The 12,277-nt window shown below is 32.3% G+C and overlaps 1 long non-coding RNA gene across 1 annotated transcript; it reads right to left on the bottom strand.

Moving 5' to 3' along the window:
* Nucleotides 1–6,273: 6,273 nt before the first annotated feature.
* On the bottom strand, nt 6,274–7,594 carry LOC131039659 (uncharacterized). The gene is made up of 2 exons (XR_009104687.2): nt 7,190–7,594; nt 6,274–7,073 (listed from the first exon to the last, which is right to left on the bottom strand). It is a non-coding gene; the product is annotated as an uncharacterized LOC131039659 (long non-coding RNA).
* Nucleotides 7,595–12,277: the final 4,683 nt, after the last annotated feature.

Genomic DNA, 12,277 nt, shown 5'->3' with positions numbered 1-12,277 from the left:
TTCATCCTGCATCTCTATCTCAAGTTATAATCATTTCTTTGTCATTTCTGCACTTAGTCTCAATTTGCTTAATTCAACTACTCTACTGCAAAAGAGGGTTGATTTATTTTCCTAATAATTTCCAAATTAACTGCAATTCACTTAGTATTCAATCTCTTACCATTGGGGATTGGATCTAGGGAATTCAACCCCTCTTTTGAATGTAATGTGTGAAAAATTGAAGGGAACCCTTTGTGAAACTTTCATTCCTCTTTTGAGGGGAGTAAAGCTTTCCACTTGATCTCGCCTCATCATTTTTCACCCTATCACTCATACACACACATATATTTGTGTGTGTGTGTGTGTGTGTGTGTGTGTGTGTGTGTGTGTGTGTGTGTGTGTGTGTGTGTGTGTGTGTGTGTGTATGTGTGTATATGTATATGTATATGTATATGTATGTATGCATGCATGTATGTATGTATGTATGTATGTATATATATACATACATACATACATATGTATATATATATGTACATATGTATGTATGTATGTATCTATGTGTGTGTGTGTGTGTGTGTGTGTGTGTGTGTACTTTCTACAGTATGTGATGATATTATTGCTCTTAGTGACAAGTTTATAATGGCTTTGATGATTTTGGTGATCACCTTTGCATGTTAAATTATTTTTTCTTACTGATTATGGGTCCTTGGATATATATATATATATATATATATATATATATATATATATATATATATATATATATATATATATGTATATATATATATATATGTATATGTATGTATATATAGACATACATATACATACATATATATACACATACATACATGTACATATACATATATACATATATATACATATATATACATACATATATATATACATATGTATATACATGTATATATATACATACATGTACATATACATATATACATATATACATATATATACATATGTATATATATATATATGTATATACATGTATATACATATGTATATATATATATATGTATATACATGTAGATATATACATATATATACACATACATACATGTACATATACATATACATATATATATATATACATGTATATATATATACATACATGTACATATACATACACACACATACATATATATATACATATATATATATATATATATATATACATATATATATATATATATATGTACATGTACATATATACATATATATACATGTATATATATACATGTATACATATACATGTATATATATACATATACATACATATATACATGTATGTATATGTATATACATGTATGTATATGTATATATATACATGTACATATATACATATACATACATGTATATACATATACATGTACATACATACATACATACATACATACACATACATATACATATATGTATATGTATATGTATATGTATATACACATACAAAACAATGTGCTAAATATTTACCCACATCAAGAACATAATAAAAATGGAATGTTAATAGATCATTATCACTTAGATATATGACATGAATAGGAAGGATTGCATCCTGAAACATCTCATCTGGAATAATCATCATGAATAATTAATGCAAATGAAAAATAGTTCTTTAAGGTAACACGACAAGAATGAACAAAATCCATGAAAGAGGAGAAAGTAGACAATCAAGATAACAAATAAATCCTTGAACAAGGATAATCATCAACAAGAAGGAAAGATTCAATATGATCAAATATAAAGGAATATGGACTAACAAATCATGTAAATACTATATATAATTCTTGATATTTGCATTGGGGATAGTAAAAAAACAAATATTTGTAGGAATCCATGGTAGAAGATATAATTATTAAGCACAAACACTAAAGGATAGGTGGCTATAAATCAAATAAATATGCAACCATAAAATCTTAAACACTAATCAATATATAACAATGAAGGGAAATAAAGGATAGATCCAAACCAAAATTAAATTTGAATTACTAATGTAGAAGGATAAGATATATAATTAGAAAAGGTAGATTTGAAACACTAATGTATAGAAGGATAAGCCTTGATGAGGGAACCCTAAAAGATGTAAAATAAACTACATTCACCAAAAATGTGAAGGAAAATAACCAACCTTCACAAATATCATAGATTATCAAATTGGGAAACTAAACACAATTAATAGCCTAGAAGTGTGAACTAAGCTAGTAATAAAAATAAAATAAAATAAAATATCAACAAAGATGGATTGGGATGGCTTGATGTTTTTGTACATTGTCCTTTTATGATCTAAAATGATACGAGAATATTGTGTTTGTTTCTATGATGCTCTAACAAACAACAAAATTAAGTCTATTTTGATATGGGGTGAAATTGCAACCCAAAACAATGTAGTGTAATTTCACAATGTGAAATGGAAACTTTTGCATGAAATCATTTTTTTCTACAACTAATAATTTAGTAACTCTTATGATTTAGAAACTAGTTTGCCTCGCTTTTGAGTATCTAAAATTATAGTAACTTGTGGTGATATTTAAATACACCTTTAAGGAGCTTGTTAAGCATGGGTCATGTTCTCCTTGATCAAGCTCCTAAGCAAACCAATACTAGAACTTGTGAACAAAAATCAAAGCAATAAGAAACCTTGCAATAAGGGCATCTATCACTAAGTATGTGGATGTTAATTTGACAATGAATGTTCAAATAGCTTCTTGATTTTGAGATGTATTAAAATGAATTTTACAATTTTTCCTTTTATCCAACACCCTAGAGTACAATTTGAAATATTTTGCACTCAAGACAATAGGCAATAAGTAGAAGGAAAAGTATACAAAATTCTCAAATTTCAACTTTTTACTTTTTACTTTTAAAAGTACAATGGTCGATTTAACACCATGAAATTCAACAAAGTTCAATTTTGCATGATCATAGTTTCAAATTGAGATGGGGGCAAGTAATCAAAAGGTATAAGCAAAAATTCAATGTGCAAGCTTGCTTTGTGGGCAGTCCAAGTCCAAAAAGAACATTTTTTCATGTACCCAATACCCATTTATGATAAAAATTTAGCCTCCAAGTCCAAAAAGATCATTTTTCCATGGACCCAATGCCCACTTATGCTAAAAAATATAGTACCCAACAAACTTGCATTGCAGACAATCTCATTACAAGAGACACCTCAACATGGGTATGACAAAATGAAACAAATAGTTATCTTCTTCCAACAAATATTGTGCAATAAAACGCTCCATATTAAAACTTTGAGGCAACAAATTGCTCTCATTGAGCAAAGTAGTCATTGCTTCAGTAGGCCTCTGAATAAAGGCAACCAATAGTTTGTAGAGAGACCTCAGCAAAAATGGAAACAAAGACTGCCCAACACAGAAAAAAAACCCATTATTTAGTCATCAAAACAAATTCTGAAAAAACCCATCATAAAAACAACCATATTTCAAACAAACTAGAAGGAAAAATGTATGGATGGATACCAACCATGATGTGAACAATCAAAGGTAAATTGGAGTCTAATCAAGTTCCATACTCTTCTAACACAACTGTCCAATTTGTAGAGGAGCAAGAATGAAATACCATAATGGTATCTCAAAGCAAGGGTCAAAATCAATAGCAAAAATAATACACCCCACATCATGGACAATTTATAAACTTAACAAAAAATCACAAATGATCATATGGTCTTCATATGGGTGCCTATCCCATAGCCCATCAAAATTAGTCAATACCAAGTGCTCCCTAACTCACTGATAGCTTAGAGGGCTAACATGCACAAACATGCAAATCCAAGAGGTCCTCACTCCAAAAGTGGATTCCTAGAAGGAATATTATATCAATATGCTTTGTAACCGTCATTGGTAATTGGATCCACTTCTATGAATGTAATTATAATTTGTCATAGGTAAATAAATGTCAAATATTTTTTATCCCTCGCAGCCTTAAGCATCCAAATACTAAACAACAAACTCAAGTATATTTTGATCTAAGGTGAAATTGCAACACAAATCAATCTATTTTAATTTCACAGTGTGAAATGGAATCTTTTGCATGAAATCAATTTGTTCCACAAAAAATAATTTAACATCTCTTATGGCTTGGAAACTACTTTTTCTCACCTTTAGGTATCTAAAATTTTGGTAAGTAACTTGTGGTGGTATTTACAAACACCTTTAAGGAGCTTCCTAACCATGGGTCATGTTCTCCTTGATCAAGCTCCTAAGAAAATTGATTCTATAACTTGTGAACAAAAATCAAAGACAACAAGAAACCATGCAATATGGATATTTATCACTAAGTATCTGGATGTTGATTTGGCAATGCATGTTCAAATAGCTTCTTGAACTATGATGTAAGGACTACGTGAAAGATCTAAATGGATATTGATTTTAAGATGTATTAGAATGAATTCTAGGGTTTTCCCTTTTATCCAACACCCTAGAGAACAATTTGAGTTCAATAGGCAATAACTAGAAGGAAGAGTATAGGAAATGCTCAAATTTACAATTTTGGATTTTGAATTTTAAAAGTGCAATGGTTTATTTCACACCATGAAATTCAACGAAGTTAAATTTTGCATCACAATTTCAAATTGAGATGGGAGTAGGTAATCTAAAAATTCTTGGGATATAAGATTTTGTAATTAGTCAAGGCTCGTAGCTCTAGATGGATATTTGATTTTGAGATGTGTTAAAATGAATTCTAGGCTTTTTCTTTTTAACCAACAGGTCCAGCACCCTACAGTACAATTCGAAATATTATGCACTCAACTCAATAGACAATAACTAGAAGGAGGAGTATAGAACAAGTTCAAACTTAATTTTTTGACTTTTGAATTTTAAAAGTACAATGGTTGATTTCACACCATGAAATTCAATGAAGTTCAATTTTGCATCACAATTTCAAACTAAGGTGGGGAGTAGGCAATCTAAAGATTATTGGGATATAAGATTTTGTAATTAGTCTAGGCTCATAGCTCTAGATGGATATTTGATTTTGAGATTGTTAAAATGAATTCTAGGATTTTCCTTTTATCCAACGCCTTAGAGCATAATTTGAAATATTTTGCAATCAAGTCAATAGGAAATAAATGGATGGAAGAGTATAGAAAATGCTCAAATTTATAAAATTTACTTTTGAATTTTAAAAGTACAATTGTTAATTTCACACCATGAAATTCAACAAAATTCAATTTTGCATTACAATTTCAAATTTACGTGGGAGTAGGTAATCTAAAAATTCTTGGGATGTAAGATTTTGTAATTAGTCAAGGCTCATAGCTCTAGATGGATATTTGATTTTGAGATGTTTTAAAATGAATTCTAGGGTTTTTCCTTTTATCCAACGTCCTAGAGTACAATTTGAAATATTTTGAACTCAAGTCAATATGTAATAACTAGAAGGAAGAGTATAGGAAATACTCAAATTTAAAATTTTGACTTTTGAATAAGATTCATTTCACACCATGAAATACATAAAGTTCAATTTGTGTATCACATTTTCAAATTAGGTGGAAGTAGGTATTCTAAAAATTCTTGGAATATAAGATTTTATAATTAGTCAAAACTCATATAGTTATCTCATATTCATACTTCATGCTGTCAAAATTTTTACACCGAGCAAGACTTTTATAGTGGTATAGTGGTATAACTTATGGGGCAGTTTAATAGGGGCATTTTTTACAACTATAATGGGGGGGTTGGGGGCATGTTACGTATAGAATCGCTTATACTCATTTAAAACCATTCAACTTTACAAACAAACCAAAAATCTTTTATCTAAATTACTTTTTACAATAATATAAAATTAATGAAAATTCAATCCCTCAAAGCAATATATTGATTACAACCCCTGATATTATGAGTGATTGAATATAAAAGACAACGTAACATAATTTAAGAACAATGGATATCTATATGATCCTTAGTACATTACCAATAATCACCATGGATTATAAGAGGGTCACAAACCATATGATTAATAAAGATTAAGGTATTATAGTTTGGCCTGGACAGATTCTAAGTTTTCATGGATTCACTTTTAAAGAAGAATATTTACTGTCATTGATTCAAAACTGACCTAACCTTAAAAAGAGGGGATTTAATCCAACCAATGAGGGCCACTCCTACTGATGGGACCTATTCCAAATATGTAGTCAAAATCCTATATAAGCCATTCTCTGTAACACTGAATAATAAAGATATCAGAGATCTAAAGTTGCAGCTGAGTACTACAATAATGCATTAAATGTACAGTGATGACAAAGATTGTGCAAGAGTCACATGATTCAAGGTATCAAATTTGCTCATAATCAATACATTATTCAAACAAGATTCAAGAGTAACCAAGCTTAAAACCATGTAACCTGGTACTCAATACACTACATTGTAAACAATCCATGGTCTCATATAATTGGGATTCCAGGTAAAATACGCCCAAAAACTCTGTATTCAAGGCCTCAGCTTATACAAATCACTTCAGAATCACTTCAACTGGGTTAAATACGACAAAGTATACACTTTGTATACCCAAAAAAATCTCCAAGTATACTCACTCACAGAGCCTAAGGAACTCAAGACCCACAATAATGTTAGTTTGATCCATTCTTCTGAACTCCAAATATACTAATCCAAAACTTCAATGCAACTTCCAGAACATAAAACTATTCAGTCAAAAAGTTATCAGCAAAAATTCAATGTGCAAGCTTGCTTTGTGGGCAGTCCAAGTCCAAAAAGACCAGTTTTCCATGGACCCAATACAAACTTATGCTAAAAACTTACCTTCCATGTCCAAAAAGACCATTTTTTCATGGACCCAATGCCCACTTATGCTAAAAAATTGCAGTACCCAACAAGCTTGCATTGCAGACAGGCTCATTACCAGAGACACCTCAACATGCGTATGACAAAATGAAACAAATAATTATCTTCTTCCAGCAGATCTTGTGCAACAAAACGCTCCATATTAAGACTCCGGGGCAGCAAATTGCTCTCATAGAGCAGAGTTGCCATGGCTGCAGTAGGCCTCTGAATGAAGGCAGCCAACAGTTTGCAGAGAGACCTCAGTAGAAGTGGAAACAGAGACTGCCCAACAAAGAAAAATGCCATTAAAACAAAATCTAAGAAGAACCCATCATAAAAGCAGGCATATTTCAAACAAATTAGAAAAAGAAAAGCATGTTATGAATAGGAATACCAACCATGATATGAAAGAATCAGAGGCAAAAATGGAGTCTGATGATCAAGTTCCATACTCTACTGATGTTTCAGGCCTTTGAATTTGAGGTTTATGTTTAGTTTTACTGTCAATTGAGTGTTGGGGAAAGATGGTGTGGATTTCAATGTGGGCACTGGACATTTTTGCAAAGAAGAGCAGGATTTTGTTTTACCAAATTCATTCTTATTATTCATATGGTGTATGTAGAGCTGACTGAATGGAATCTAACTGAACTTCCCTTCAAACACAGCTGACAATCTTCCTAAGCTACCATTCAAACCTACCTTGTTGTAAGACTTCCTGGTAATGGAAAATTGAAGAAACGCATATGACTTTTTGGGTGTTAGATACAACTTACAGACCAGAAAAACGAAGTGGAAAACGACAGGTTTTTAGTAATTTAATGTTTTGGCATTGTAATGTTTGATGCAATTTTGACACAAGTATGCAAGCATTTAGTTAACAACTACCTCGGCATAGTGATGTTTTTCTTATTTTTTATTGTGTTTTTTGAATTGGACGACGACCTCAAGGGTTGCAACACCCCTTTTTTATATATATCTCGAGAGGAGAATAGAATTATTTTTATATGTTAAATAAAGATAAGTACTTGGAATTTGTATAGGATTGAGGGGTAAGATTGATAGATATATTGGTTAGATGTTTTGGAGAATAAAATGATTAAATAATGATATTTTGTTGGAAATTTGATGTAGATATGTTTTAATTAAGGTAAATATTTGTGGGTTTTTTCATAGTACGTTGATGAAGTGGTGTAGTTGTTGTTGTGGTCATTGAGGTTTAAACTTCTGTTGGGCCATTGTGATCGCGAGATTGTGCCTTTGCTGATCCCACGTGCTCGTAGGTTTGAGCCTCAACTTTGATAAATGGGGATCAAGTCCCCTGTTTGTGACATCACTGGTTCATAGCTTCAAGTCAAAAAAGTGTTTCACATGGGGTTAAAGGGCGTGTCATGAAGGGTCTGGACCCAATTACAAAGCAGTGATTAAGGCAAACAAAAGGACGCTAACAAAAAGAGAGACAAAAACCATAAAAAAAAAATCAAAGGAGAAAAACAAGGACTAAACAAATGCTTTTAACTAGATCAATGAATCAGAAACAGGTTCTGAAAGAAACCCAAAACCTTCAACAAAAGTCAAACAGATAAGCAAAGAGTCTTGAATCCAAACTTTACCAAAGGGCTCAAAAGAGTAGGACCAAAATGGAATGTCTTGTCATTGTCCAAAGAAGAAATGTCAACTGAAAGACTCTCAAGCACAACATCAAGTTTTTTTAACCTTGCATGGGAATCCTCTTCCCTCATCAATGTTGTCCTTCTCTATGGTTTCAAAAACCTTCTTGCTCACAAAAAGGTTGTCTGTACCAACTTCAAAGAAAAATTGCTCTTAGAAGAGGGGCTCTCAAACACAACTTTAGGTTTTTTGTGCTCCTTGCATGGGAACCAAAAACCTTACAAATACATAGTCCCCCACAATAATTTCCAACATCATCCCTTTGTAATGAGACTAAGGAAACTCCTCATTGGATGTGTTGACTTCGTTGGGGTACTTTTTTTCATGATGAAGAACTCGGCACATCAAGGAGAAGTGTCCAAGTTTGTGAAAATGGAACCATAGAGAGGTCTCATAATGAAGTTCTTTCTCCCCAACACCAAACTTGGACCATAGTTTAATATTGTTTGGTAACTTCAAAATAGTTTCAACGTAGACACAAAATCTAGCAAAAGGGAACCTTTTCTAGATTTTGTGACATTGTCAATCGCAACAAACAAACTAATAGCATAAACAATACCTTGAATGGTACATCCATCTTAGAATTTCAAAGGGGACTCTAGGAGACAAACCCAAATAAGAACCATGTTAACCTTGGTAGCATCAAAACCAAAAGCCCATCTTTTTAAAAGAAGAAATACCTTACCAAGAACCCAGGGATCTCCATGAAGAACTTTGGTGCAGTCCTCAATGGATTGAAGACCTGAACAAGAATAATTTATTAACCAAAGCCACCACACATAGTAGTAGACATAATACAAGCCAACATTTAGATGCATAGCTACAAATAATATCAATGTTCAATCTATAACTAAAGAATCTTTGAGGAGGACCAGGCAAAGCACCAAAGTTGCGGAGGCCCCTTTGCCTCATGATCTTCTCGACCTCAAGGAAGCTGCAAAGACCATGATGATGTTGGAGAAAGAGGCTACTGATGACCTTAATATTTTCATGTAAGTGGTCTTGGTATCTTTTTGTTGTTGTGCTTGCCAGCACCTCGTTGGCTTTTTGTTGGTCTTTTCTTTGGTTGTTGTGTCTCTGTTGTCTTTATATGTTGCAACCTGTTTTGTTTCTTTGTTGAAATTCTTGGTCTATTTTCTTTCATGCTCTATCTTTGGCTTATGATGTAAGGGGTTTCGGGTCCCCTCAAAACCTGTTTTTGCTTAATAAAAAACTAAAGAATCTTTGGATAAGGGAAGACTATAAACTAGCATAATCTTTGTCCACCAATGCATTAGGAACACCTAGATAAATAGAAGAGGGAACATGGGGCACCTCAACAAAAATGATATCCCCAATACCACAAACCAACAGTATATGAGGAGGAGAAAGCACCAACAACACATCCCTAGTAGGGAAAACACTAGCAAGAACATCCACCTTGTCAACCTAAGTAAACACTTGGAGAAGGAAACCTTGCTCAAACCAATGACAAAATTTTTAGTCACTTAGCATTTAATATTGTACACGTGCATTTAATATTTGTTGTAGGGTATTTTCTCACACCTCATCACACCTTGCCTATTTAATCAAGGTGTTTGTACGTTGTAAATCATCTCATGCAGTCATACCTCATGTATTAATCATTTAGATCATCTCATTTTCATTATTGCTCATATTGGTGGAATAACATCTCTGTGTTGCTTCTCTCTTGATTGTGAAGGTTATTTGATTTTCAAATTGTTGTTCTTGGTTGATACAACAATAGTTTCTCGCTTTCCAAATATGCCATTAGATTTCACAAGTTAACAACAACCAAAATTTATTAAGCTCAACAAAAAATTTGACATATCCAAACAAAGCTTCTACCCAATTAAACCCTTTCCTATTATCCCAACCCAAAATATAGCCCAAAAAAGAATACCATAGATTGAAAGGAAAAGGACAATCAAAGAACAAATTCTTAAAAGATTAATCTCTATTACAAAGGCTACATATATTAACTTGGATATGAATAATTATCAAAGAGAGGCAAATGCTTGATGAAAGTAGACTATAATCTGGATGCATGAAACTTGGATATGAATAATGAGATAAATGAGGCCTATTTATAGAAGAAATGAGCAATTGGATGGTTAAGATTGAGTAATCTTAACAAGGGCTAGGATTGAATGATCTTCAATCCATGTTTACAATTTGCACCAATGAAATGGTGACTTTGTCAACATGAGATGGCTTGAGAGAAGAGAGAAGAGGCATTAAATGTCTGAGAAGACATGGTGGTCACCCTAGGGGGTAAGGTTAGGGTTGAGTTATTGGATAATCCTTTTGTCCAAAGGATAAACTCTTGTGCAAGGGTTAATGAATAACCATGGTCAAAGCAATGGATGCTTGAAGAGATCATGGGTTAGAGAAGGGTTAAGTTAGAGAGAAAGTCTCTAACCAAGGGTCAAGTTTGAGTTAACCATTAATGGTTATTGAAGACTTTGGAGGTTATCTTGTTGAAGACATAAAGCCTTTAATGGTTTATGAAAACTTTGAGGGTTTTTCAGAAGTGACCTTCTCTTAAGGAATGTGCAAATGTTTAAGAGGCAATTAGGCTAATTAGGATGCTTTATAAGAATCTAGAAGGGGGATTAGATATGCAAGTGGATTTGTTAGGAGGATGCAAGTGAGAGGATATTTTTGGATTTAATTTTGAAATAAAATGATTTATTTCAAAAAGTGGTTACAACTTGCATTGGAAAGATTTTTAGATAAATTTGATTTATTTTATTTTTTTTGCTAGGTAAAAGGTCGTAGCCAAAGCATTTTATTAAGATAAACATAAGTACAATTTTGTTCAATGTGGGCATCAGTAGGAAAGAACGGAGTCAAGAAAACCTTCGGTCTAGCCCAGGACCATAAGATCCATAAATATGTGAATACAAGAAAATCACCTTGTCGAACCTTACATTTATTTCCCCTAGTATACAAATGACCTAATACAATTAAGCCTTACATTCAAAGTTCCCACATCCCAAAACTTAAAATATGGTAGTCTCATCTGAATGAACCAATTTTGCTTTCAACAGGTACTCCTCTACTAAGTTGCTTGGTTGCCCCTGCATCTGCAAACATAACAACCTTTCTTGACCACATAATTAGTATTGCTAATTTATCTAAAATATTACCCAAAATTGATAACAACTCCATATAAGTTTCAAAATATATGTTTCAAACTCAAAAAATTGTCTAAAAGAGATTATTCCTATAGATAAACTTACTAGCCATCATATAAACTAAGTTGATAAAACACAATATGCTACCTTAGCATCAAAGGCAAAGAAAACAAATCATAAACAAATAAAATAGTGATAAAGGCTAGAAAATCTATCCATTCATCTCTTGACGGGGCAAAATCCACAAGCCCAAAGTAAAGATCTAAGAGGCCTCAATAGCTCCTCATATCGGGTATCTATGGCTATGACTATGTTTGTTCCTTACTAGGTGCCACGAAGACCTCTTCCTGCCTCTAGACAAGGAGCAATCAACTCTTAGCCATAGATCTCTAAGAGTTACAGAAGATACAAAACAAGCACAAAACAAAAGTCTTTCCCAAACTAATTTCTGCTCAAAACAAAAAACAAAAACCCAACATTTTGTATGCATCTAAAGATATTAAAAAGTATGACCATTATCAACCATGGATCCAACATGAACAAAGCCATAATCTACTAATACAATTACTGTAACAGAATTAATTTGCAACTTATCATAAAACTAACTATATTTAAACCCCAATACTGCAAAGCCCTACTATATTAACAACCCATAAACTTTCATATCAAAAAATATAC

The sequence above is a fragment of the Cryptomeria japonica genome, chromosome 5 (assembly GCF_030272615.1).
Source record: "Cryptomeria japonica chromosome 5, Sugi_1.0, whole genome shotgun sequence".
NCBI classification, from domain to species: Eukaryota; Viridiplantae; Streptophyta; class Pinopsida; order Cupressales; family Cupressaceae; genus Cryptomeria; species Cryptomeria japonica.
The sequence above is the reverse complement of the archived record's forward strand: the minus strand, read 5'-3'. Positions and strand labels throughout refer to the sequence as shown.